Here is a 27,619-nt window from a genome sequence, read left to right as displayed (position 1 = left end):
CCCAGGCTGTCACTTCAGCTAAGACAGATCCCCCAGCTGTTCCTAGGCAGAGAGATACTACACATCAAATCTTGGTTCTATTGATCTGAAGCGCAATCGATGCAGGAATCGAGTGCGATCGTTCTTTTCTTCACGGGCGGTTCCAGGACGCGCCTGCGTCCCCGCAATCGTCCGTGACAGAATGTTATAGCAAATAGAAAAAAACTGTCATGAATGCAGTATTTGTAAGCAGGTAAATGAGGATGCCAGTCTCCAAAAGCAGCATAGGCAGCGACACCATACAGCATAAATGAAAAATCAATGAAGCCAGTCACTATTGCAGGTAGCAAACAGGTCAAAGCCAACAAAACTGCGATAAATGAGCTATACAGCCCAGTTATTCTTTGTCCTTCAAAGGTTTCACACATGATAGGCATTCAGAGTAAACAGCAGCTGTACTGTGGTAGCATATGTTACCCATCCTGTGCATCCTGGTGACGTATCAGATCCAGTCATAAATGACTACCGTCCACGGACAATGGAAGGAACGGTGGATCCGGCTTCCAAGGTCCTGTGAGAGGCTTTCAAGGAGTAGGTTGCTAATGGTGTCCTCCACGCTGCGGTGGAGAAGAGGGAGGCGGCAGGTAGCTCGTAGATTACCACGCCGGGAGACCCTGTGAAAACTAAACTTTTAGTTTACAGAATAAGGTTTGTGGCAAATATCGTTTACAAATTTGTCTTGACTTTCGGTTAAATTTATCTTATCATTTTTTTAAAAAAATTCAGAAGTATAATGGGTACATGTCGCTTTCACTTATTTTATTGTTTTACAATGCATTTTCAGAAGTAGAAGTAGAAATTTTCATTTTCAAGCTTATTGTATTATTTTACTTATATATTGTTTTTAATATTAACGTAATTTTAAGATATGTAATGCGTACGTGATTTTAAGGCTATTTATTCTATTACAAATATATAACTTTTACTATTCATAACATTTTAATGCATGCTTGATTGTAAGGCTATTTATTCTATTACAAATATATATATTTTTTCTTTTCATCATGTTATTTTATGTTATCAAATATATTATTGTTCCTATGTGTGTAAGGGTGTTTATGCAGTGAGGGTGATTAGGGTTAGGCACCATCAGGTGGGGTGGTAAGGGTTGGGCAACACCAGGGGAATGGTTAGGCACCACCAGAGGAGGTGGTTAGGGTTAGGCACCACCAGAGGGGTGATTAGGGTTAGGCACCACCTGGGAGGGTAGTTAGGGTTAGGCACCACCAGGGGGTGGTTAGGGTTAGGCACTACCAGGGAGGGTGGTTAGAGTTAGACACCACCTGGGAGGGGGGGGGTTAGGCACTACTAGGGGGGGTGGTTAGGGTTAGGCACCACCAGGGGGGTGTATTAGAGTTAGGCACTACCTGGGGTGGTAGTTAGGGCTAGGTACCACCGGGGGGGGGGGGGTGAGGGTTAGGCACCACCTGGGAGGTCTAGGGGTTAGGGATAGGTACAGGAGAGTTAAGTGCAAGAGTACGGTTAGGTATAGTTGCAGTAAAATATCTGTAATATCTACAATTTTATGACTATGCTTAATACCACCGGGGGGGGGGGGGGACATAGGGTTAGGCACCACTGTGGGGTTTTTCGGGTTAGGCACCGCCAGGGGGGGTCTAGGTGTTAGGGATAGGTACAGAGAGCATTCTGTGTGAGAGTACAGTTAGGTAAGTTTGCAGTAAAGTATCTGTAATACCTTCAGTTTTATTACTGTGCTTAATACAAGTGTAAATATCATTTATTGTTAAAGAGAGAGACGGTATTTTGCGGTTTCACTACCATTAATTCAACATATTTAGCACTTGATTTTAGATTATGACATAGAAACGAAAAATATTGTTTTACATAGAAACTTATAATTTCGTCTATATACCGCATCCTTTTTTCCAGTGGCCCTTTTTGCATGTATGCCACCCTAGGAGCTATTTAGCCTCAAAACTGTCCTGCGCATGCATATGTGTAAACATGCATGAGTGCTAGCATTAGGTGCATGTGTCATTAAGCGATGGCTTTTTTTCCCCTTCCCACATGGTGAGCTAGACTGCATTGCTACCTTACTATAATAATATGTATAATATGTTGGTGCTTTATAAATATGATAATTAAAACTAAAAAAAAAATATAGAAAACTGAGTGGGAATACAGCGTACAACACTTTATTTTGACCTGGGGTGAAGTAACTGACTGTGTTCTTTTTTTGCACCAAAATTGTATATACAGTATTTAAATTTACTCAAGTACTTTTCTTGGTGGACAGCTCTAGTATGACACAGTAACTTACCCTTCATCACAAGAGTACACAACAGTCATTTCAAAAACAAACTGATCTCCATTTCTCAACTCAAATGTACCAAATTCAATGTCTCCAGGGTATCCACACAACTTCTCTGAAATAGACAAAATATTTCAGGTTTATTTTAATACAAACCCTACGAATATGAGGTAATAACTTATTTAAATTTAATTTCTGTAACAGAAGACACTTAAAGTGGACCTGAACTCTTGCACAGGACTGAAGGAAACATAGAGAACTGCACCCTGTATGTATTTAGAAAGTTTAGCCTGTCTTATTCTCTTTCATCTGTGACTATTCACAAGTTTTAATTTGATCACTCAGCTGTGTTAGCTGACTGCCACAGCAGAGCAGCTAATTGGTAAACAGAGGATGTTAACAAAATGTCTGCTTCCATGAAAGCAGGAAGTAGACCTACTGCATATTTATTACAGGAGTTGTATCAGCTGTAGCAAAGATTTTTTTTCTTTAAAGGTTATTATGCTGTTGCGTATCTTTTAGAGCAGAGAGGGGGTTTTAAGTTCAGGTCCGCTTTAAAATTTAAAAAGCTTGCAAGAAAACTGTGCAATTAGTGATTAAAAGTATTACCTATGAAGGTGGGACATAGAGAATGCCTGTGGATCTGCTTCATAACTAAAATTCGATCACACCTCACAAATGGCAGAAATACTATTCCCACTGCAAACACTATGCTCAGAAGGTTTGATAGAGATGCTGCTGGTCTTCCAGAATATCTAGAGCATATTAGGACACCTAAAAAAGGCAGTATGACACAGAGTGAAGGCTTGCAGCTGCAACAGAGTGTTGGTGGTCCAAATATTGGGCATAACACAAAATTACTTGATTAATACAAGTGGTGCCTGAAAAACCAGGCTAGCGCATGAAAAGCCTGGAGTCCTGCCTGTCATGAGTGTGAGTATACAGACAGATGCCAACTCATCTCCGCAACAAGGCATCTGACTGTATTCTCGTATGCTTGTGACAGGCAGAAGTGACGTTTTTTCATGTCCTCTTTTTCTGCACAGTGCACAGTGCATAGACCATGGGCAATGACATTTAAACCCCACTCAGACAGGGTTACTCAGCTCTGTCTTGAGCATGATACTGGGGGGGGCGGGGGGGTTGTTTTTGATTGTGGTGCAGGGCTTGTTTATTTATGTCTATGCACTGTTATTAGCTCCTGACAACACCCATTTTGGGTGAAATATGTAGAGCAACGACTGTAGCACTGTACATAATGCATTCCCCATTATAACCCTCCCCCCTTTATCCTTGCGGCTGCCACAGATTAGTCAATTTAGGTCTGCATTAGGTGCATGCGTTATTTCAGTGGAGTGCAACATATGCACCCCTTGGGTCACCACCTCACCACCACAATTTTGCACACAGTGTCATGACTTGTGACAGCGTCTCACATGCATCACGTTGACCTACCGGTATTACAAGCAAACTTTTGTACTGAGGACAAATAGATACTCACAGTCACCCCAGTCCCCGATGACGCCCTCCTTCTCCCGGATTTCAGCATAATCCGAGCAGATCGGGACCCGGCCCTCTCGGGGAAGAAAAGAGGCGGTGGCATCTGCTTCTACATCAGCTCCTCATGGTGCCCCACCTCAACGATACTCGACAGGAAGTGTTCTCCGGACATGGAACTACTAATAATTAACTGCAGACCGCCATACTCACCACAGGAGTTTTCCTCTTATGTCTTTGCGGGAGTGTACATCCTCCCTGATGCCGACGTCAAATCTGCCCTACTGACCCTAAGTGAGACCATCTCGCAGTGGGAGACGTCCCTTCCAGACTCACTGTTCATCATGGTGGGCGATTTCAACAGAGCCAACCTGCGCCAGGAGATGCCACGCTATCACCAGCATGTAGCTTGCCCCACCAGGGGCCCGAACACCCTAGACCACTGCTACACGGCACTGAAGGATGCATACAAAGCGGCTCCATGGGCAGCCCTGGGTTCCTCTGATCACTGCCTCATCCACCTTATCCCTACCTACAGGAGGCACCTAGAATCAGCTAAACCGATCATTAAGTCTACTAAGGTGTGGTCAAATGAGGCCAAACTGAAACTTCAGGCCTGCTTTGAATGCACTGACTGGAGGTCCCTGGAAGCGTCAGACCTGGATGAATGGGCAGATACCGTCGCCTCATACATCAGTTTCTGCGAGGACTCGTGTGTACCAACGAAATCCTTCAAGGTGTACCCGAACAACAAGCCGTGGTTCACCAACAAGCTACGGCAACTGCGGAGGCGAAAGGAGGCTGCACACAAGTCCAGCAACCAGGAGGACTATAGGAAGGCAAGAAACGACCTCAAGCGAGAGTTGGGAGCGGCCCAAAAAAAGTATGCTGAGAAAATTAAACGTAACCTGCGCTTGTGACGCCGTCGATATGACATATCGAATGCGTCATGGAGTTACGAACGCCAGTTCTTCGCAAACCAACCAAACTGACAGTTTTTGGTTTAAATACACTTTTTTTTCCCTTCGCCAAAGGGCTGGAGAAATCTTTTCATGGTCAGTTAATTAGCCACCTGTGAAAAGATTCTCTGCCAGCATTCAGGGACCCCCAACCAGGCAGAAAGAGGGAAATCTCACACCTCCACTGCCTAACCCAGACTTGGTGGCTTCTCAGCTCCGTACATGAAAAGAGCAGCCACAGGAGGTCCTGCTAACATCCTGTAGAAGCCACTTAGAGACTACAGCTGGCTTTCTCAGTGACTAGTAGGAAACCTATCTGTGACCTCACAAATATGAAATCCATCTTTTATCATAAAGATGACTTCCCAAATAGGCAACGGCCTTTAGAACCCGCTTATTCTGAAATTCGGAACCAACCACACGATTGGATGTTTCTGAATTCAAGGTAAGGCCTGCCAAAGCAGAGATATGCATTTTGGGGTCACCATTCACTCTGATCCCCCAAGTTTGGTATCAACTTCAACTTTCCAGACATTGACTGGAGTATTGAGGCTACCCATTCTGGTAAAAGCAGCAGATTTCTGGCAGCACTACAGGACAATTACTTGACTCAAATGGTAACTGAACCAACTAGGGGGAATGCGTTACTGGATCTGATCATTTCTAATAGACCAGATAATGTATCAAATGTGCAGGTTCAAGAACATTTGGGAAATAGTGATCACAACATGATAACGTTTGAGCTGGTGACTGATAGGCCACGGGGCAGCGGGACCACTAAAACTATGAACTTTAGAAAAGCAAAGTTCACTCAAATTAGGCAGGCACTAAGTTTGGTGAACTGGGATAATGTACTACAAGGGGAAGACACTGAAGGGAAATGGCAAGCTTTTAAACTTATACTCAATCAATACTGTAGTATGTATATCCCATATGGAAACAAAATGTCTAGGAATAAAAAAAGGCCTCTATGGATGAATAGAAAGGTTAAAGATAAAATGAAGAGGAAAAAGAATGCCTATAAGGTCTTAAAACAGGAGGGGACAGAGGCTGCACTAAGCAATTATAAGGAGAGCAATACAAATTGTAAAAAAGAAATTAGGCAGGCAAAGATTGAAGCTGAAAAACAAATCGCTAAGGATATCAAATCTAACCCAAAAAAGTTTTACAAGTACATTAACTCTAAAAAAAGAAAGGTTGACTGTATAGGACTCCTAAAGGATGAGGATGGGAACTCAATGGTGGATGACCAAGGTAAGGCAGAGTTATTAAATGCTTTCTTTGCTTCTGTCTTCACAAAAGAAACAGCACTGTTGCAAACTACAGAGGCGGAAGAGTCTCAATCTTCTAACTGTAATATTAAATACTTAACGCAGGAAGAAGTGAAGACTAAATAAATTAAAAATAGACAAGGCACCTGGCCCGGATGGCATGCATCCTCGGGTCCTAAGGGAATTAAGTTCAGTTATAGATAAACCCCTTTATCTTATCTTTTGTGACTCTCTTGCAACTGGCAGAGTCCCAGTGGATTGGCGTACAGCCCACGTTTTCCCATTATTTAAGAAGGGCAAAAAATCTGATCCAGGAAATTATAGACCTGTAAGTTTAACATCAGTTGTATGCAAACTATTTGAGGGGTTACTAAGAGATACTATACATGACTTCATAGTAGAAAATAATCTTATTTCTCAGCATCAACATGGGTTTACTAAAGACAGGTCCTGTTTGACTAACATGCTCAGCTTTTATGAGGTAGTGAATGCTAATATGGATATTGGGAATGCTGTAGATGTGATATACTTGGACTTTGCAAAGGCCTTCGACACTGTTCCCCACAAAAGTCTGGTGCAAAAGTTGAGGATGCAAGGACTGGGGAAGAGTCTGTGTTCATGGATAGGGAACTGGCTAATGGACAGAAAACAAAGAGTTGTGGTCAATGGATCATACTCAAAATGGGAGACTGTTAGCAGTGGGGTCCCACAGGGGTCTGTTCTGGGTCCAGTGCTCTTCAATTTATTTATTAATGACCTAGTAGATGCAGTAGTGAGCAATGTTGCTATTTTTGCAGATGATACAAAATTGTGCAGAATCATTAACTCTCAGGAAGATAGTGTCATATTGCAACAGGATCTGGATAGGATGGCTATATGGGCACATACATGGCAGATGAAATTCAATGTTGACAAATGTAAGGTCATGCATTTTGGACGTACTAATGGTCTAGCACCATACAAAATAAATGGGATACAGTTGGGGACATCAAACTTGGAGAAGGACTTAGGAGTACTCATTGACAACAAGTTAAATAATCGTACTCAATGCCAAGCAGCTGCAGCTAAAGCTAACAAAATTTTGGGATGCATTAAAAGGGAAATAAAAACTCGAGATGCTAGCATAATATTGCCCCTGTTTAACTCTCTAGTAAGGCCACATCTGGAATATGGAATTCAGTTCTGGGCACCACATTACAAAAAAGATATTGCAGTTTTAGAGCAGGTGCAGAGACGAGCAACAAAATTGATGCGTGGGATGGAAGGTCTCACTTATCGAGAAAGGTTAGATAAACTGGGTTTATTTAGTCTAGAGAAAAGACGCCTTAGAGGGGATCTAATTAACATGTATAAATACATCAGAGGGCAATATAATACCTTGGCAGATGAGCTTTTTGTCCCTAGGCCTTCTCAAAGGACTAGAGGACATGATCTGCGCATGGAGGAAAAATGTTTTAGCCATTTATTTAGGAAAGGGTTCTTTACAGTAAGAGTGATTAAGATGTGGAATGCATTGCCACAGGAAGTCGTTATGGCAAACTCTATACCTGCATTTAAAGGGGGCTTAGATGCTTTCCTTGCGTTGAAAGACATCCATGGCTACAATTACTAGGTAATGCCTAATGATGTTGATCCAGGGATTTTATCTGATTGCCATCTGGAGTCGGGAAGGAATTTTTCCCTTTAGGGGCTAATTGGACCATGCCTTGTAAGGGTTTTTTCGCCTTCCTCTGGATCAACAGGGATATGTGAGGGAGCAGGCTGGTGTTGTACTTTATACTGGTTGAACTCGATGGACGTATGTCTTTTTTCAACCAAAATAACTATGTAACTATGTAACGTTCTTGATAAATTCTGACAAACCTAAAAATGTTATTAGATTTAACATAACTTGTACGGTTTGCAGATGAGCACACCTATCATGATTCAGGTAAATTCTTGTTTCTATGAGAGGGGCAGGGACCTCCTGCTGCAAAGAGGTGTGTGATCCACGCCCCCTAACCCCTCCTTGCTGGAGTGGGGGCTATAACCACAGAGAGCCCAGAAAGCTCTAGGTCCTTTACCTTCAATCTGATGCCGAGTAACATCCTGGCAGCCCGCAAGGACACGGGTCAAAACCTCCATCTTGGAACTATTCCTAACAAAGGCCTGTTGGCCGCATGGCAACCGCCATTTTGGGACTTTCGCTAAAGACTTGCGATTGCCGCATGGACTACCAATAACGGTATTTGAACTGTATATAATCAGACATTCTGTTCTCTTTTCCTCTCTTCTCTCTGTCAATCAATCTGTTCTAAAATAAGCTGTGTGTATGTAGTTTAGAAATAAACTAACGATTTTATCGTTCAGTCGTGTGCCTTTTCTGGTCATCTGATTGCTGCTATAATGAATCTGCCCTCTGAAGAGTCAGTCATACTACCGCATTGTTTTATGATTTGCTTATAAATTGTTGATTTGCTAGCTAGGTTGTAAATAACCGTTTCTTCCTTCTAGGATTAGCTAGTACCAGATTTCCTGTGTGAAATCGATAACTTTAGTTTCTCAATTGTAAACACAATTCGAGATTGCAGCATATAGGGACCCAGTAACCTTTCTTGAACGTCACATTGCTCACAGTCTTTAAGCCGTCGGAAGTGACTATTCCCCGAACGGTGATTGGAGCGTGTTGAACGTGATTGGGCTGGCTACCGTATTGTGACTAGAGTTGGGCCGAACCTCCGATTTTAGGTTCGCGAACCGGGTTCGCGTTAAAGTTCGCGAACCGCAATAGACTTCAATGGGGATGCGAACTTTGAAAAAAAAAATAATTATGCTGGCCACAAAAGTGATGGAAAAGATGTTTCAAGGGGTCTAACACCTGGAGGGGGGCATGGCGGAGTGGGATACACGCCAAAAGTCCCCGGGAAAAATCTGGATTTGACGCAAAGCAGCGTTTTAAGGGCAGAAATCACATTGAATGCTAAATGACAGGCCTAAAGTGCTTTAAAACATCTTGCATGTGTATACATCAATCAGGTAGTGTAATTAAGGTACTGCTTCACACTGACACACCAAACTCACCGTGTAACGCACCGCAAACAGCTGTTTGTGTAGTGACGGCCGTGCTGGACTGGTGCGCACCATGGCGAGAGTGCAGGTTTTGGTGGCTTTACAGCCCATATGGTCGGCCTGGCTGATGTAGCTGAATGACAGAAAAGTGACTGTCCAGCTGATCAAATTTGGTCTGACCACAATGAAGCAACGACCTTATTATCTTTTGTGTGCCCCCCGAGACACTCATCTAGGCGCCGGTCATTGCTTCATTGTGATACGCAAGCCCCTTCACCACGGCAAGGTAATGATCACGAAGGGGAATGGGCGCATGTACATGCCTTTTCTTTTGTTGTTGCAGCTGCCCTCAGTGCAGCCAGAAAAATTAGGCAGTCATGTACACGCACCATAAAAATTATTACAGCGGCCGCTGCTAGCAGCGGCCTAAAAAATTCAGCAATCCGCCTGGAGTCCCGGACCCTGTTGGTGGTGGCGGAGAAGGTAGTGAAGCGGCCTGCAGGCAGACATGCTGTGTGGAGGGACTGGGAGCGACTTAGTCTTTTTGGGGCAGGCCAGGCAGCCAGTCACACGGCGTGCAGGCAGAGATGCTGTGTGTGCGGGGACTGACTTAGTCTTGGGGCGGGCAGCAGCCCTCCGGGATCCATGCCTCATTCATTTTGATAAAGGTGAGGTACTTAACACTTTTGTGACTTAGGCGACTTCTCTTCTCTGTGACAATGCCTCCAGCTGCGCTGAAGGTCCTTTCTGAGAGGACGCTTGCGGCAGGGCAGGAGAGAAGTTGGATGGCAAATTGGGACAGCTCTGGCCACAGGTCAAGCCTGCGCACCCAGTAGTTCAAGGGTTCCTCATCGCTGTTCACAGCAGTGTCTACATCCACACTTAAGGCCAGGTAGTCGGCTACCTGCCGGTCGAGGCGTTGGTGGAGGGTGGATCCGGAAGGGCTACGGCGAGGCGTTGGACTAAAGAACGTCCGCATGTCCGACATCACCATGAGATCGCTGGAGCGTCCTGTCTTTGACTGCGTGGACACGGGAGGAGGATTAGTGGCAGTGGTACCTTGCTGGCGTTGTGCTGTCACATCACCCTTAAAGGCATTGTAAAGCATAGTTGACAGCTGGTTCTGCATGTGCTGCATCCTTTCCACCTTCAGGTGAGTTGGTAACAGGTCCGCCACTTTGTGCCTGTACCGAGGGTCTAGTAGTGTGGCCACCCAGTACAGCTCATTCCCCTTGAGGTTTTTTATACGGGGGTCCCTCAACAGGCAGGACAGCATAAAAGACGACATCTGCACAAAGTCGGATCCAGTACCCTCCATCTCCTCTTGCTCTTCCTCAGTGACGTCAGGTAAGTCAACCTCCTCCCCCCAGCCGCGAACAATACCACGGGAAGGTTGAGCAGCACAAGCCCCTTGCGATGCCTGCTGAGGTTGTTCTCCTGCCGCTGTCCCCTCCTCCTCCTCCCCCAAAGAAACACCTTGCTCATCATCCTCTGAGTCTGACTCGTCTTCTGCACACGACTTCTCTTCTTCCTCCTCCTCCCCCCTCTGTGCTGCCGCAGGTGTTGAGGAAACAGCTGAGTCTGATGAAAATTGGTCCCATGCCTGTTCCTGCCGTAACGGTTCCTGGTCACGCTCATTCGCAGCTTCATCCGCCACTCTACCCACAGCACGCTCCAAGAAGTACGCGTAGGGAATTAAGTCGCTGATGGTGCCCTCACTGCGGCTCACCAGGTTGGTCACCTCCTCAAACGGCCGCATGAGCCTGCATGCATTTTTCATCAGTGTCCAGTTGTCGGGCCAGAACATCCCCATCTTCCCAGACTGTTTCGTTCTACTCCAGTTGTAGAGGTACTGGGTGACGGCTTTCTTCTGTTCTAGCAGGCGGGAGAACATGAGCAGGGTCGAGTTCCAGCGAGTGGGGCTATCGCAAATGAGGCGTCTCACCGGCATGTTGTTTTTACGCTGAATTTCTGCAAATCGTGCCATGGCTGTGTAAGAGCGCCTCAAATGCCCACAGAACTTCCTGGCCTGCTTCAGGACATCCGCTAAGCCAGGGTACTTTGCCACAAATCTTTGAACCACTAGATTCATGACATGTGCCATGCAGGGTATGTGTGTCAGCTTCCCTATATGCAAAGCGGCAAGCAGATTGCTGCCGTTGTCGCACACCACGTTGCCTATCTCCAGGTGGTGCGGGGTCAGCCACTCATCCACCTGTTTCTTAAGAGCAGCCAGGAGAGCTGCTCCAGTGTGACTCTCCGCTTTGAGACAAGCCATGTCTAAGATGGCGTGACACCGTCGTACCTGGCATGCAGCATAGGCCCTGCGGAGCTGGGGCTGTGTAGCTGGAGAGGAGAACTGCCACTCAGCCAAGGAGGAGGAGGAGGACAGCGAAGAGCATGTAGCAGGAGGAGAGGAGGTGGCAGGAGGCCTGCCTGCAAGCCGTGGAGGTGTCACAATTTGGTCCGCCGCTTTCTGCTTGCCATCGTTCACCACCAGGTTCACCCAATGGGCTGTGTAGGTAATGTAGCGGCCCTGCCCGTGCTTGGCAGACCAGCCATCCGTGGTCAGGTGTACCCTTGACCCAACGCTCTTCGCAAGAGATGACACCACTTGCCTCTCAACTTCACGGTGCAGTTGGGGTATGGCCTTTCTCGAAAAATAAGTGCGGCCTGGCATCTTCCACTGCGGTGTTCCGATGGCCACAAATTTACGGAAGGCCTCAGAGTCCACCAGCCGGTATGGTAACAGCTGGCGAGCTAACAGTTCCGCCACGCCAGCTGTCAGACGCCGGGCAAGGGGGTGACTGGCCAAAAGTGGCTTCTTCCGCTCAAACATTTCCTTCACGGACACCTGACTGCTGCTGTGGGCAGAGGAGCAGGAACCGCTCAAGGGCAGAGGCGGAGTGGAGGAGGGTGCCTGTGAAGGTGCAAGGGAGAAAGCGGCAGAAGCAGATGATGCACCTGAAGGAGGAAGAGGAGAAGGAGGGTGACTTTTCTTTTGTGTGCTGCTGCTGCTTTTGCTCAGGTGGCCATCCCATTGCTGTTTGTGCCTTTTCTCCAGGTGCCTTCGTAAGGCACTTGTCCCTACGTGAGTGTTGGCCTTTCCACGGCTCAATTTTTGTTGGCAGAGCGAACAGATGGCTTTGGTCCGATCTGAGGCACACACATTAAAAAATTTCCACACCGCTGAGCCACCCTGGGATGTGGGCACTATGGGGACCTCAGCAGCTGATGCTGAAGGGCAAGTTGGCTGGCTGTACATAGGTGGCGATACATGGTGCCGGACTCTGCCACCAGCTGTTTCTGACGAAGAGCTGCCCCAGCTTCTTTCAGCAACTTCTCTCCTCCTACTACTCTCTGACTCCCCCTCTGAACTGTCCCCCTCTTCATCTCCTCTATTGGGAACATACAGAGGATCCCTATCATCGTCATCATCGTAATCATCCTGCCCAGCTTCGCTTGACTCAGAAAAATCCAAACATGCACCATCAGTAGGTCCTTCATCCTCCTTACACGTTACATCCATAGTGTTGCCGCGTAACGCAGACATATGAGCTGGTGAAAATTCATCTGGCTGTAACAATGGCTGTGCATCAGTGATTTCACCACCACTAAATAATTCTTGCGAAGTGTCAAATGCAGCGGAAGTGGTGCTAGTAGTAGCGCTGGTGGCTGAGCAAGATGAGGTGTTCTGTGTCGCTAAATACTCAACCACGTCCTGACAATCTTGGGAGGTGATGGGACGTGCCTTCTTCCGAGCACTGTACTGTGGGCCAGGTCCACACGAAATTACATTTACACGACCTCGCGCAGACCAGCCGGGTGGCCTTCCTCTGCCTCTGCCACTACCTCTTCCTCTTCCTCTACCTGTTTTGTCCATATCGGGTATGCACGGAGTGGTATATCACACTGCGTGCACTCACGTAGGTAGGTGGGTTCACTTAACTGCACAGGTATGCGCACTGATGCGGTGGGTTCACTGAACAGTACAGGTATACAGTGGCGGGTTCACTGAACAGAACAGGTATACAGTGGCGGGTTCACTGAACAGGTATACAGTGGCGGGTCCACTGAACAGAACAGGTATACAGTGGCGGGTTCACAGAACAGGTATGCAGTGGCAGGTTCACTGAACACAACAGGTATGCAGTGGCGGGTTCACTGAACAGGTATACAGTGGCGGGTCCACTGAACAGAACAGGTATACAGTGGCGGGTCCACTGAACAGAACAGGTATACAGTGGCTGGTCCACTGAACAGAACAGGTATACAGTGGCGGGTTCACAGAACAGGTATACAGTGGCGGGTCCACTGAACAGAACAGGTATACAGTGGCGGGTTCACAGAACAGGTATGCAGTGGCAGAATCACTGAACACAATAGGTATGCAGTGGCGTGTTCACTAAACAGGTATACAGTGGCGGGTCCACTGAACAGAACAGGTATACAGTGGCGGGTTCACTGAACAGGTATACAGTGGCGGGTCCACTGAACAGAACAGGTATACAGTGGCGGGTTCACAGAACAGGTATGCAGTGGCAGGTTCACTGAACACAACAGGTATGCAGTGGCGGGTTCACTGAACAGGTATACAGTGGCGGGTCCACTGAACAGAACAGGTATACAGTGGCGGGTCCACTGAACAAAACAGGTATACAGTGGCGGGTCCACTGAACAGAACAGGTATACAGTGGCGGGTTCACAGAACAGGTATACAGTGGCGGGTCCACTGAACAGAACAGGTATACAGTGGCGGGTTCACAGAACAGGTATGCAGTGGCAGGATCACTGAACACAATAGGTATGCAGTGGCGTGTTCACTAAACAGGTATACAGTGGCGGGTTCACTGAACAGAACAGGTATACAGTGGCGGGTTCACTGAACAGGTATACAGTGGCGGGTCCACTGAACAGAACAGGTATACAGTGGCGGGTTCACAGAACAGGTATGCAGTGGCAGGTTCACTGAACACAACAGGTATGCAGTGGCGGGTTCACTGAACAGGTATACAGTGGCGGGTCCACTGAACAGAACAGGTATACAGTGGCGGGTCCACTGAACAGAACAGGTATACAGTGGCGGGTCCACTGAACAGAACAGGTATACAGTGGCGGGTTCACAGAACAGGTATACAGTGGCGGGTCCACTGAACAGAACAGGTATACAGTGGCGGGTTCACAGAACAGGTATGCAGTGGCAGGATCACTGAACAGGTATGCAGTGGCAGGATCACTGAACAGGTATGGAGTGGCAGGATCACAGTACAGGTATGCAGTGGGCTGAGGGCTCACTGAACAGAACAGGTATGCAGTGGCAGGATCACTGAACAGGTATGGAGTGGCAGGATCACAGTACAGGTATGCAGTGGGCTGAGGGCTCACTGAACAGAACAGGTATGCAGTGGCAGGATCACTGAACAGGTATGCAGTGGCAGGATCACAGTACAGGTATGCAGTGGGCTGAGGGCTCACTGAACAGAACAGGTATGCAGCCAGGAAGAAGTTAAGCCTAACTAATCTTTCCCTATATGAGAGACTGCAGCAGCTCGCCCTACTCTCACTAATGCAGGCACACGAGTGGCCGTAATGGCCGCCGCTGCCTGCCTTATATAAGGGGGGGTGGGGCTCCAGGGGCTAGTGTAGCCTAATTGGCTACACTGGGCCTGCTGACTGTGATGTAGAGGGTCAAAGTTGACCCTCAGTGCATTATGGGGCGAACCAAACTTCTTCCGCAAAAGGTTCGCGTGCGGTACCCGCACGCGAACCACCTACGTTCGCGCGAACCACGTTCGCCGGCGAACCGTTCGGCCCAACTCTAATTGTGACTGCGGGAGTCTCTTTCCTCCATGAACTGAGAGAGTGGTGGCAGTGTACTTACCCGATTTAAAGCGCGAAATCGATATTTTTAGTTTACCGATTGTATATACAATCAGAATTGTACATGTATGGGCACCTCCAACCGATCTTAACCGTTTACTATGCACACAGCGCATTTGCCTCCAGCAGTCTCTAGTGCATGAGACCTGCATGGCAACAGTGGCCTAGTAATACGGGATTGGTGGATGTTTGTCCCATTACATATTGTCGGCAGCTGCGCGACCAATCTTTGTCGATCTGTTCACCGTACTTCCTGCGTATGCTAACAGGAGCAGATTAGACGGGATTGGCACGCTCTATCGCCTCGCCCTTTTCTTTCTTCTTCCCTCTGACGATCCAGCAACCGGTCTCGTTGTCCGTCTGCGCCCGTACTTCCTGCGTACGCTAACGGGAGCAGATCTCGACGGGATCGCGGGGCTGGATTGTCACAGCGCTCAAACGACTCACGGGCGGTATGGAAGGGGCTGAAGACCGCCACAAACTACAAGCCCTAACCCCAGCATGCAACACCCAGCCCGATACTAGCAGAAGAACTCAAGCAGTTTCTACCGCAGGTTCGAGAATCAAGAAGGACCGGAGGAGAACTAGGTACTGGCTACCCCTCCCCCGTGCACAGCCGGCAACACCGCGAGACTGCCCTCTCCCACGGTGGTTAGTGAAGCAGAGGTCCTGCGCCTCCTATCAACCCTAAATGCCAGGAAAGCCCCCGACCCGGACGGAGTATCTTCAGCTTGCCTGAAAATCTGCTGTAGGCAACTTGCTCCCATCCTCTACGCTATCTTCGCCAAGTCCTTGGGATAAGGCAAGGTCCCTGAGTGCTTCAAAAAGTCTACCATCATACCTGTATCTAAGAAACAAGGGGTAACCGAACTGAACACCTTTAGGCCCGTGGCCTTGACATCCATCATCATGAAAACCATGGAGCGCACTCCTGGCCCACCTCAAGCTTTCCACTTTCGCCACTTCTAGACCCATTCCAGTTTACGTACAGAGCAAAAAGGTCCACTGACGATGCGATCAATATCTGCCTAGAGCTCATCAACGACCACCTTGATAGGCCAGACACTTACGCTAGAATACTACTTCTGGACTTCAGCTCGGCCTTTAACACCATCTGTCCATGCATTCTCCAACGGGACCTAGCTGCACTTGGAGTCCACCCAAGACTACTACTCTGGATCACAGACTTTCTGACCAACAGGTCCCAAGTCGTCAGACTGGGCGATATCCACTCTCAAGCTGCGACCACGAACACAGGAGCTCCCCAAGGCTGCGTACTGTCACCTCTGCTGTTCTCACTCTACACAAACAACTGCAGGTCCGAGGCAGACTCTGTCAAGGTTATCAAGTTTGCTGATGATACCACCATCGTGGGCCTTGTCACCAAGGATGATGTCCAGGAGTACAATCAGCAGGTGGAGAAAATTTGCAATTGAAGCAAGGAGAACAGACTGGTGCTTAACACCACAAAGACCGTGGAGTTAATCATCGACTTCAGGAAGGCTGCTCCCACCCCACTCCCAATTTACATTGGCGGCAATGAGGTAACCAGAGTGCCCTGCGCCCGGCTTCTAGGTACTACCATCTCCAATGGCCTCAACTGGAAGCCCATCATTACTGCCACCCAACGTAAAGCCCAACAGAGACTCTTCTTCCTCCGCCAGCTGAGAAAGTTCGGCATGACTCAAGAAATCCTAACCAACTTTTACTCCGCCACCATTGAGTCGATCCTCTGCTCTTCCATCTTGGTGTGGTATGCTGGCGCCACTGTCAAAGATAGGGACAAACTACAGAGGGTCATCAGGTCAGCAGAGAGGATCATCGGGTGCCCCCTCCCCTCACTTGCCCTACTACACAGCAAAAGACTAAAAACGAGGGCATTGAGGATTGCAAATGACCCCTCACACCCTGGCCACAGCTACTTCAGCATTCTGCCCTTGGGACAGAGGCTACGAGCCATCTCCGCTAAAACCACAAGACATACTGTCACGGAACAGCCGTGAGAAACGAGAACGCAATCGGTTTATTGCGCCGATTGCCATTGATTGTAGTCGGGCAAGCAATTAAAGACTGACATTCCTGGTTTTTAAAAAAAGGCAGTTTCCCCCCCCCCCCCCTTTACCAGCTGGTAGGACACCTGGCCCTGTGACTTGCTAATTAAGCCAGAGGTGTAACACTCAGATGTTAATTAACAAACCAGAAGTCTTTTCAGAGCCAAGGAAGCTAATCCCAGCAGGAGGCAGACTTAGCGGAACCATTCAGCCAGAATAGGGAAACATAGAGTTATGATCTTTATGCATGTTTTAGAAGTACCATACATCGGAGAGCTGTGGAAGTTATATCATTCTGTTGGTCCGGATCTTGTGAGTATTTTGATATTAAATTGGGGCCACTGGCATAACCAGAATTCGGGGGATTCCACTGTTTTTTAACCGGGCATGCAAACATGCCCAAGTTTGGTATCATATGAACTGGCCTAGTCTGAGAAATATGAATATATGATGGTCATGTGTGTGAGGAAAGTGTAAGCCGAGATATGACAAATGTCATATTTGGTGGGCATAGAGCACCCAGCCAGGGGGCTCACCGCCCCTGTTCAACCCCTGGGCTGTACTTGAGGCTCCACCCAAAGATGGGCATTGTTCAAAAGTGGTTGCAAGGGACTCCTCCCTCATTCCTCCATTTTTCCACCTTCATGAACAGACAGCCACCGTGAGGAACAAGTGGTGTCCATTTTGATTGAACTTAGCTGAAACAAAGAACTTTGCTGAACTTTGAATTTTGCTCTGAAACAAAGAACTTTGCAGAACTTGAAACCAGGGACTTGATGATTTTCCCACAAAAGGACATATTTCTACAAATCCTAAGTATTTTCTTTTTTATTTCATACTGGCTATTACTGTTTTAATAACTGTTGATTTTAATAATTGTCTGTATATATTAATTATTTATATTGCTTTCAATAAACCGACGCTATCGTCAGTTGTTGTTCCAGCTACCCTATTATTCAGCATACACAGGAACTGAACTCAGATCTCTGAAGAGACGCTACTATTGTTTGTTGTTGGCTAGACAGAATACAGAGTGTGTTTAACCGTTTTATTCGCAGGACTAGTTAGTCAGTCGGGTCCACTGGCCCATACTAGTGGTGGTGGCAGTTATACCCCGAAGTCGTGTGTAAGTTGTAATTTCCGTAACCCCACAGGCTCCCTTCTGGTTTGTCTGCGGCCAATTCCCAACGGTTTCTGCGCATTGACTGCGACCACAGTTTGCACGATCTATGAGCTGGAACCGATTGGAAGGCATTTGCGGTCTGACCACTGGGGCTCTTGTGACACATACGAACTCGTTCTTGCCCTCGGCAGTCAACCTCCTAAACTCCCTCCACATTCTACCATCAAAGCAAGCTTCAACGAGCGGCGAGGCTGGCGGCGTTAAAGCCGAACAGCCGACCAGCCCACAAGACTAACTATTGACATCTTAGGTTCACACTGGGATTGTGATGTTTTCTTTTTTGTTTTGTTTTACAATGTAGTGTTAATCTGATATCTGTTGTACCTCTTTATATGCACTCTCTCTTTCTCTTTTCCTTCTTCCTCTTTCTATGCACTCTTCCTGAGCCATTGTATTCTGCCAAAAACAATTCCGGGCATGTCCCCTCATGCTTGGCAAAATAAATGATTCTGATTCTCTGATTCTGATTCTGAAGTTAAAAGGACTAGCTTCAGCCCATTGCACACCTTGCATACAGATAGTTTAGTTTGTGGCTTGTTTGGAGAGGATCAGCAAAGACACCCACTTGGGACTGACGTTGGTCCGCTCTTACCCTCTTCCTATATGTTCATGTAATAAACATTTGTTTGTCATTTAAGTGGCTTATACGACCACTATACCATTTGTACTATAGCGCTACAGACTTTGACGACTCATGTATAATTAACAAATTCAGAGTTCACCTTAAATTAGAACCTCTCATCATACTGACTCCTTACCACAAGAGTTAAACGGACATGAGCGATACCAGTCCTGCAGCCAGTCCTGCTGATCTCTGATCTCACTTTTACTCTGCCTGTAAAGGGAACGGGACCCGACCCCTTGGGTGACATCACTGGGGGGGGGGGGGCTGAGCGGTATAGCTGTGGACGCGCTGTTTTGCTGTGCGGGGAAGAAGAGGGATGATCAAGTGGTGTGCACAATTGAGTTGGCTGTCACTCAGCCAAGTTGATCCGCCGGGCGGTTCACTTGCAGAGTGGCAGTCGAGTTGTCAGAGGCTGCTGTACACATGCATGATTATCGGCTGAGGTGGTCATTACTGGCAGCCTCAGACAACTTTAATCATGTTTGTGTATATATCTTAATACATCAGAGGCACTACAGACGGTTGCCTGGAGTGCATAGCTTTCTAGAAAGGGGCTGTAAATTTTCAGGCAGTCCTAAAAAAAAGTTTATTTTTCCTGTTCTGAGAGACTGATAACTTAGGGTGCAGAGAGAAAAAGCTTTCTGCTCTCTGCACAACTGTTCTAATGACTGTATCTGTTCAGCCACTGATAAGGAATCATACAAAGTTTTGTAGACAAAGACTTGTAGACAGTTCCTTTTCAGTGTGCAGGAGAGTCTTGTGTACAGCACCCTGCCCCACCCCACCCCCTTTCCAAGCCAAGTGCTGTGTACTGTAGTGATGCTGGAGGAGTCTGCAGAGCCAGTTCTGCACCATCAGAAGAGGTCCTAGTTAGTGTAATAAGACTAAAACCAAAAAGACAAGCCATGAAAAAAAGTGAAGTAATATACTTTTCTGCATTCATACATGCATTTTAAAAGTTAAATCCGATACCAGCAAACATAACTCGGCAAAGTTGCAGAAAGATCCTCCCAGTCACACAGCCAGCATTAATTTAAAGCATGATGTACACTGGCAGACTTTCTCCCATCATGCCCAAAAGATAGATCGCTCTCTGATTGACATCTGATCAGAGAGGGATCTATTGCTGTCACATACTCCACATCGATTTCTTTATGGATTTCAGCATAAAATATATTAAAAATCAATTAACGCCACCCCCCAGGAAAGTCAGGTCTTCTCTGTGCCAGCACAGCACCGTGTAATGCTTAACCTTAACTTTAGCACCACTATAGACTGTAATGCTATGACGGTTATAGTGGGGCAGGGGGGATTTTCCCTGAAATCTCCGTAATTTGGGTGCAGGCAATAGCCGGACCCCAAATTAGACTGCAAAAGGACAGGCTAGGTAGTCAGTAGGGGAATACAGTATATTTGTCATATCTCCCTACATTCCCTAGTGTAGGGTGACTACCACTGGGAACATACATATGCCCCCCAGGCACCCCGACACTGATGCTGCTATCACTGTGGCCCCTGCAGAGTATTAGCACAGTGGAGCGCTCTGTTACTCATCTGTCTGGCTGGTGCGCACCTTCCTGTGTGCTTCTATCTTCTTCTGGTGTCCATATTCCAAGACCCAGTGGCGTTACATTAGTACACACATGCTGCCAGGTTACAGAGTATGGGTACTAGGAGATGACGTCAGCACACAGGACGTTGTGTGCTGGCCGGATGAGTGATTGTGAGTGCGCTTTACTGTGCTAATGCTCTGCAAAAACAGAGAAATCCTGCTTCTAATCAGGCTGCAACTTAAAGGAAACCAAAAGTCGATTCGCTCAGTGGATCATTCAGAAACAGCCTTATCAGTGAGCCGACAGCGCGTACAAACAGGCATACTGTCAGCTAAAGACCGCCCAGCGGGAGCGTCCGGCGGACCCATTGCTGCATTTAGTAGTGCGTGTGTACCAGTGCTGGTCGTAATGGAAAAATGTACGCTTACGGATCATTACGCGTAATTTTAGGCTATTACGCACTACGGAATTACGCTTACGGCGTAGACATTTATCTACGGTTAATGTCTGTAATTACGCATGGCCCTTACGCAATTACACGTAAGAATACCGTAATGCAGGTTGTTACGTTATTGCCTTCTGATTTGAAGGCACCCCATTGGTCTGCTAAGGACCAATGGGGCTCCTTGGAGCCCAAATACAAAGATGCTTAGAGAGCTCTGAGCTATATAGCTCAGAGCTCTGTCGGGTCCTTGCAGGACGCTAAGTTCCGCCGGCTCCCGCTGCCCTCCCCGCCTCTCCCACATGTCACCCACATGTGGGTGACAGATGTAGGCGGGGTGGACGGCGGGAGCCGGCGGGGACTTAGCGTCCTGCACGGACGCGTAAGTGTATGCGGCGGCTGAGCGGCGAGTGACGTCGGGTGCGGCGTAGTTACAATGTAACAAAGTTGTTACATTGTAATAACTTTGTTACATTGTAACTGATAGAACATTTCCGAGGCTATTGCGAGGGATCATTTATTTAAAGGGACAGGTAAGTATTAATGGTTAATTAAGAATATTAAAGGACTTTTTTCGTGGTTATGTTTTTTGTTCAATTAAAATACTTTTTCTAAGTGTTTGTGTGTTTATTTACTTTTAACTCTTAAAGGAAATGGGTAAGAGGTACAAGTACCCCTATACTCATTTCTCCTGGGAGGGGGGGTGGGCATCTGGGGGACCCCTTTTTAAAGGGGACTCCCTGATGCCACCATGAACCCCCCCCCAGGAAATCGCGGCCTCCACCTCCACCGCCCATCGGAGGTGGAGAAGAGCCCCTTGTCCTTGAATTGGACAAGGGCTTGGAGGGGGAGGGGAAAGCTTGGCTGCCCCTCCCCTTCCGAGACCCCCCAATCCATGGACCATGCGGGCTGGTATAGTCAGGGTGCGGAGCCCCACGCGGCCGGTGCACTGCATTCTGGCTATCCCAGCCTGCATGGGGGACAAGGGGTTAAAGAGGTCTGGGAGGGGGACCCCACGTCGTTTTTTTTAAATATTTCCCACACTCAGAACGAAGTAAGTAAAACTCTTCCCACTTGGGGGAATCTATGAAAATAATACACTATTGTTACCTGTGCAAAAAAACCTGACATTTTCCGCATTTAAAAGACATTTTTGCCCTTGAAACTTAAAAATCGATTTTCTCAAAAACTATAAGGTCTTTTTGAAAAAAAAAATCCTCTTATTCCCACTGATCCCCTTAATATACCCTGGGAATTTGGTGTTCCTAAATTTTAAGCAGGCTTTGCTATTAACCGTTAAAGTCGGCGGGTTTTTAAATGTATATATTTTTCCTTTGAAACTTTAACATCGATTTTCTCAAAAACTATAAGGTCTTTTTGAAAAAAAAAAATTTCCTCTTATTCCTTCTGATCTCCTTAATATATTCTCCAATTTGAGGCCCTTAGCACTTAAGGGGGTTTTGCTATTAACCCTTAAAGTCGGCGGCTTTTTTATATTATACGGGAGCGTAATATTACGCGATTACGGCAGACTGTGTAATTTCAATAGGAGTTTACTGTCTTACGCGTAATTTGTTACGCGTAATAACGTAACCTACGGTCTACGCGTAATTAATTACGTGTAATACCGTAACCTTACACGTAATGCTTACGGTGCATTTGTAGTGAATTACGATGCGTAATTACGCTAATGCGTAATTTCGGCCCAGCACTGGTGTGTACGCAACTTCAATAGGACTGTCCTGCAATCACACAGATTGCAGCAGTTTTTAATGTTTCTCATCTTCCTAATGCTGGGAACACACGTTTTGTTTTTCCGCTCGATAGATGCGTTCGATTGATAAATTCTGTCATATCCGATATTCTGCTCGATCGTTTTACTGCTCAATTTCTCATAGAAGTGAATGGAAAAAAAATAAGAAAAAAAGAGGGGGAGATAAGACAATCGAGCGGAGAATCGAGTGGAAAAAACGATCGAGCAGAGAATCAAGCGGAAAAAAACGTATCGTGTGTTCCAAGCATTACAGACAAATCTTGAACTACTGAACTATCTGTTCTCTGCACTCAAGTAGGTATTTATCAGCCACATAGAGTTTAACAACCTGTATTCAATTATCAGTGAATATAAGGCGCAGGGCTGGATTTGTACTCTTTACTAGAGATGTCGCGAACCTCCGATTTTCGGTTCGCGAACCGGGTTCGCGAACTTCCGCAGAAGGTTCGGTTCGCGGAAAAATTCGCGAACCGCAATAGACTTCAATGGGGAGGCGAACTTTGAAAAATAGAAAAAATTATGCTGGCCACAAAAGTGATGGAAAAGATGTTTCAAGGGGTCTAACACCTGGAGGGGGGCATGGCGGAGTGGGATACATGCCAAAAGTCCCGGTGAAAAATCTGGATGTGACGCAAAGCAGCGTTTTAAGGGCAGAAATCACATTGAATGCTAAATTGCAGGCCTAACGTGCTTTCAAACATCTTGCATGTGTATACATCAAACAGGGAGTGTAATTAGAGTACTGCTTCACACTGACACACCAAACTCACTGTGTAACGCACCGCAAACAGCTGTTTGTGTAGTGACGGCCATGCTGGACTACTGCGCAACATGGCGTGATTGCTCTTCCTCACTCAGTGATGTCAGGTAATGTGTGACTTCCTTCTCAACTTTCCATGGCATTGTTAAAAAGCTTACATTTTGTTTTTAATTTACATTTTCTACTTGCTGTGTACTTGTTCAGTACCGCTACAATGAGAATCCTGTGGAGGCGGGCAAGTCTGCCATTGTGACCCCGGGTAATGGCCGGGGAATGAGAGGTTTGAATCCGTTGTGAAGCCTGAGCAACGGCTACCACTACACATCCAAGGAGGGCAGCGGGCAGGCATGCACGCCCGCCCGCCCCGAGGTAGTGACCAAAAATAACAATACAGGAGGAGGACTTTCGAGGCCCTGCTGTGTATTTGAAATGAATGTACTTTAAATCCTTTAAAGGGACTCCGAGCAGTGCAGAAACTATGGAAAGATGCATATCATTTTAAAGCTCTCTTTCTCCTCTTTCCAATGATATATAAACCACCGCCCTGCGTCTTTTAGTTTTCGCTATTTTCGCGATTGAAATTGCCGCGGCCGCAATTTCGATCGCGAAAATAGAGAAAACTAAAAGGCGTAGGGCAACGATTTAGGTGTCGTCAGAAAGAGGAGAAAGAGAGCTTTAAAATGATATCCATCAAGCCATAGTTATATTGTATTACACAGGATGACACTTTCCCCAGTGTCAGCAGTTCCATTCTGCTGAATGCAGCTGCTGACTTTGAGAAAAAGTCGCCCTGTGCAATACAATATAACTATGGCAAGATGGATATCATTTTAAAGCTCTCTTTCTCCTCTTTCTGACGACACCTAAATCGTTGCCCTACGCCTTTTAGTTTTCTCTATTTTTGCGATCGAATTCGCGGCCGCGGCAATTTCAATCGCGAAAATAGCGAAAACTAAAAGGCTTAGGGTGGCGGTTTATATATCATTGGAAAGAGGAGAAAGAGAGCTTTAAAATGATGCACATCTTTCCATAGTTTCTGCACTGCTCGGAGTCCCTTTAACGAGAACCAGTTATGGCGGGCAAAGATGACACCACATTCCTTTCACGAGAATCATATGGAGGCGGGCAAGTCTGTCATTTGTGACCCCGGGTAATGGCCGGGGAATGAGGGATGGAATCCGGTGTGGAGCCTGAGAAACGGCTACCACTACACATCCAAGGAGGGCAGCAGGTAGGCATGCACGCCCGCCCCTAGGTAGTGACCAAAAATAACAATACAGGAGGCGGACTTTCAGGCCCTGCTGTGTATTTGAAATGAATGTACTTTAAATCCTTTAACGAGAACCAGTTATGGCGGGCAAAGATGACACCACATTCCTTTCACGAGAATCATATGGAGGCGGGCAAGTCTGTCATTTGTGACCCCGGGTAATGGCCGGGGAATGAGGGATGGAATCCGGTGTGGAGCCTGAGAAACGGCTACCACTACACATCCAAGGAGGGCAGCAGGTAGGCATGCACGCCCGCCCCTAGGTAGTGACCAAAAATAACAATACAGGAGGCGGACTTTCAGGCCCTGCTGTGTATTTGAAATGAATGTACTTTAAATCCTTTAACGAGAACCAGTTATGGCGGGCAAAGATGACACCACATTCCTTTCACGAGAATCATATGGAGGCGGGCAAGTCTGTCATTTGTGACCCCGGGTAATGGCCGGGGAATGAGGGATGGAATCCGGTGTGGAGCCTGAGAAATGCAGTGAGGTGGGTTCTCACTCAACACAACAGGTAGTTAGATGCAGTGAGGTGGCCAGGTGGGTTCACACTCAACACAACAGGTAGTTAGATGCAGTGAGCTGGGTTCACTCAACAGTAAAGGTACTTAAGATGCAGTGAGGTGGGTTCTCACTCAACACAACAGGTAGTTAGATGCAGTGAGGTGGCCAGGTGGGTTCACACTCAACACAACAGGTAGTTAGATGCAGTGAGCTGGGTTTACTCAACAGTAAAGGTACTTAAGATGCAGTGAGGTGGGTTCTCACTCAACACAACAGGTAGTTAGATGCAGTGAGGTGGCCAGGTGGGTTCACACTCAACACAACAGGTAGTTAGATGCAGTGAGCTGGGTTCACTCAACACAACGCTAGGTATATGCAGTGATGATGTGGGTTAAGTAAACACAACAGGTACTGGGTAGTTAGATGCAGTGAGCTGGGTTCACTGAACAGTATACAGTAAAGGTACTTAAGATGCAGTGAGGTGGGTTCTCACTCAACACAACAGGTAGTTAGACTTAGATGCAGTGAGCTGGGTTCACTCAACACAACGCTAGGTATATGCAGTGATGAGGTGGGTTAAGTAAACACAACAGGTACTGGGTAGTTAGATGCAGTGAGCTGGGTTCACTCAACACAAAGCTAGGTATATGCAGTGATGAGGTCAGTTAAGTAAACACAACAGGTACTGGGGTATATGCAGTACTGGGTAGTACAATGTGCAGCTCCCTGTCACACACACAGGCAGTCAGTCACTGAATGTGCTGGGCTGCTGGCAGTGGCACACACACTATCAATTAGCAAGGCTGTGCATGCAACAAAAGTGTCAGAAAAAAAAATGTACAGGTTGAGCTCTGAAAAGAGCTGTTGCTGGGTGCTTTAAAAGCAATATTAATCAGTCAGGAACAAGCAAAGCAGCCTAGAACCTAACTAATCTGTCCCTAAGAGAAAAAGTCTGCAGCAGCTGTCCCTTTCCTCCCTCTAGCAGGCACACGAGTGACTGTAATGGCCGCCGGAGGCTGCCTTATATAAGGGGGGGTGGGGCTCCAGGGCTTACTGTAGCCTGAATGGCTACAATGTGCCTGCTGACTGTGATGCAGAGGGTCAAAGTTGACCCTCATAGTGCATTATGGGGCGAATCGAACTTCCGGAAAAGTTCGCCTGGCGCAGGCGAACGCGAACCCCCAATGTTCGCCTGGAACCGTTCGCCGGCGAACCGTTCGGTACACCTCTACTCTTTACCACCCAAGGCCATTGTCAGCAGCCGGGCCCCCTTCAGTATACAGTAGGTAGCCAGATCACCCCTCCCTCCAGTATAGGTAGTCAGATGACCCTTTCCCCTCCCTCCAGTATAGGTAGCCCTTAACCCTTCCTTCTAGTATAGGTAGCCAGATAGCCTTCCCCCTCTGGTTTAGATAGCCTGATGATGACCACCCTTCCCTCCAGGATAGGTAGCCTGATGACCCCTACCCGCCTCCTTCCAGTATAAGAAGCCAGATGACCCTCCCCCCTTCCGTATAGATAGCTTAATGATCCCCCTCCCTCCCCGCCTTGATTCTGTGGTGTAGTAGGCTATGGCCTTTGTGGCCTTGGCTTGAATCCTGCCTTGGTTTGGCTAAGTTCACAGTGGTGCATTGTTCAGACAATATAATCACATTGCTAACACGATACAGTTATATTGCTCTGGTTTGCTTACATCATTGCGAGCTGTACGGTGTAACTGAATGTGCTGCCATAAGCTGATGCATGCAATGCGGTATCACATAACGAGTATGTTAATAGTTGCAGGGAAGCATACTTGTATTTATCCCTATTTATTGTCCAGCGCTGTGTAATATGTTGGTGCTTTATAAATACAATAAATAATAATAATGTATTGTACACTTAAAGGGAAGATCCACGGTACATTAAAAAAAAATGCTAATCCACTTACCTGGGGCTTCCTCCAGCCCGTGGCAGGCAGGACGTGCCCTCGACGCCGCTCCGCAGGCTCCCGGTCGTCTCCGGTGGCGCACCCGACCTGGCCAGGTCGGCTTCCAGGTTGGGCTCTTCTGCGCTCCAACGTGCGTCTCACGCCGTCGCGCTGACGTCATCGGACATCCTCCAGGCTGTACTACGCAGGCACAGAACTACTGCGCCTGCGCAGTACAGCCTAGAGGACGACCCAGGTCGGGTGCGCCACCGAAGACGACGGGAGCCTGTGGAGCGGCGTCGAGGGCACGTCCTGCCTGCCACGGGCTGGAGGAAGACCTAGGTAAGTGGATTTGTATTTTTTGTTCCCGGTGAAACCTCCCTTTAACAGTATACATCACCCCGCACGCATTTTACGAGATGCAACTTTTCCTCTCTGTTGCATTGCAATACTGCTTTTGCAAGGATGTGCAAAGCATTGCCCCACTGTTAACGTAGCTAAAGTTGCTACAATTTGGTTGCAGCTCAACTGCAGAAAAAATATCATCCCCACTCTAAATTCTTAACCTTTACAGTGAGA

The 27,619-nt window shown here is 47.2% G+C and overlaps 1 protein-coding gene across 1 annotated transcript in view; it reads left to right on the top strand.

Moving 5' to 3' along the window:
* Nucleotides 1-27,619, top strand: part of LOC137521186 (coagulation factor XIII B chain-like) — a 555,357-nt gene that overhangs the window by 106,982 nt on the left and 420,756 nt on the right. The window lies entirely within an intron of this gene.

This window comes from Hyperolius riggenbachi, chromosome 6 (genome assembly GCF_040937935.1).
Source record: "Hyperolius riggenbachi isolate aHypRig1 chromosome 6, aHypRig1.pri, whole genome shotgun sequence".
Lineage (NCBI taxonomy): Eukaryota > Metazoa > Chordata > Amphibia > Anura > Hyperoliidae > Hyperolius > Hyperolius riggenbachi.
The sequence above is the reverse complement of the archived record's forward strand: the minus strand, read 5'-3'. Positions and strand labels throughout refer to the sequence as shown.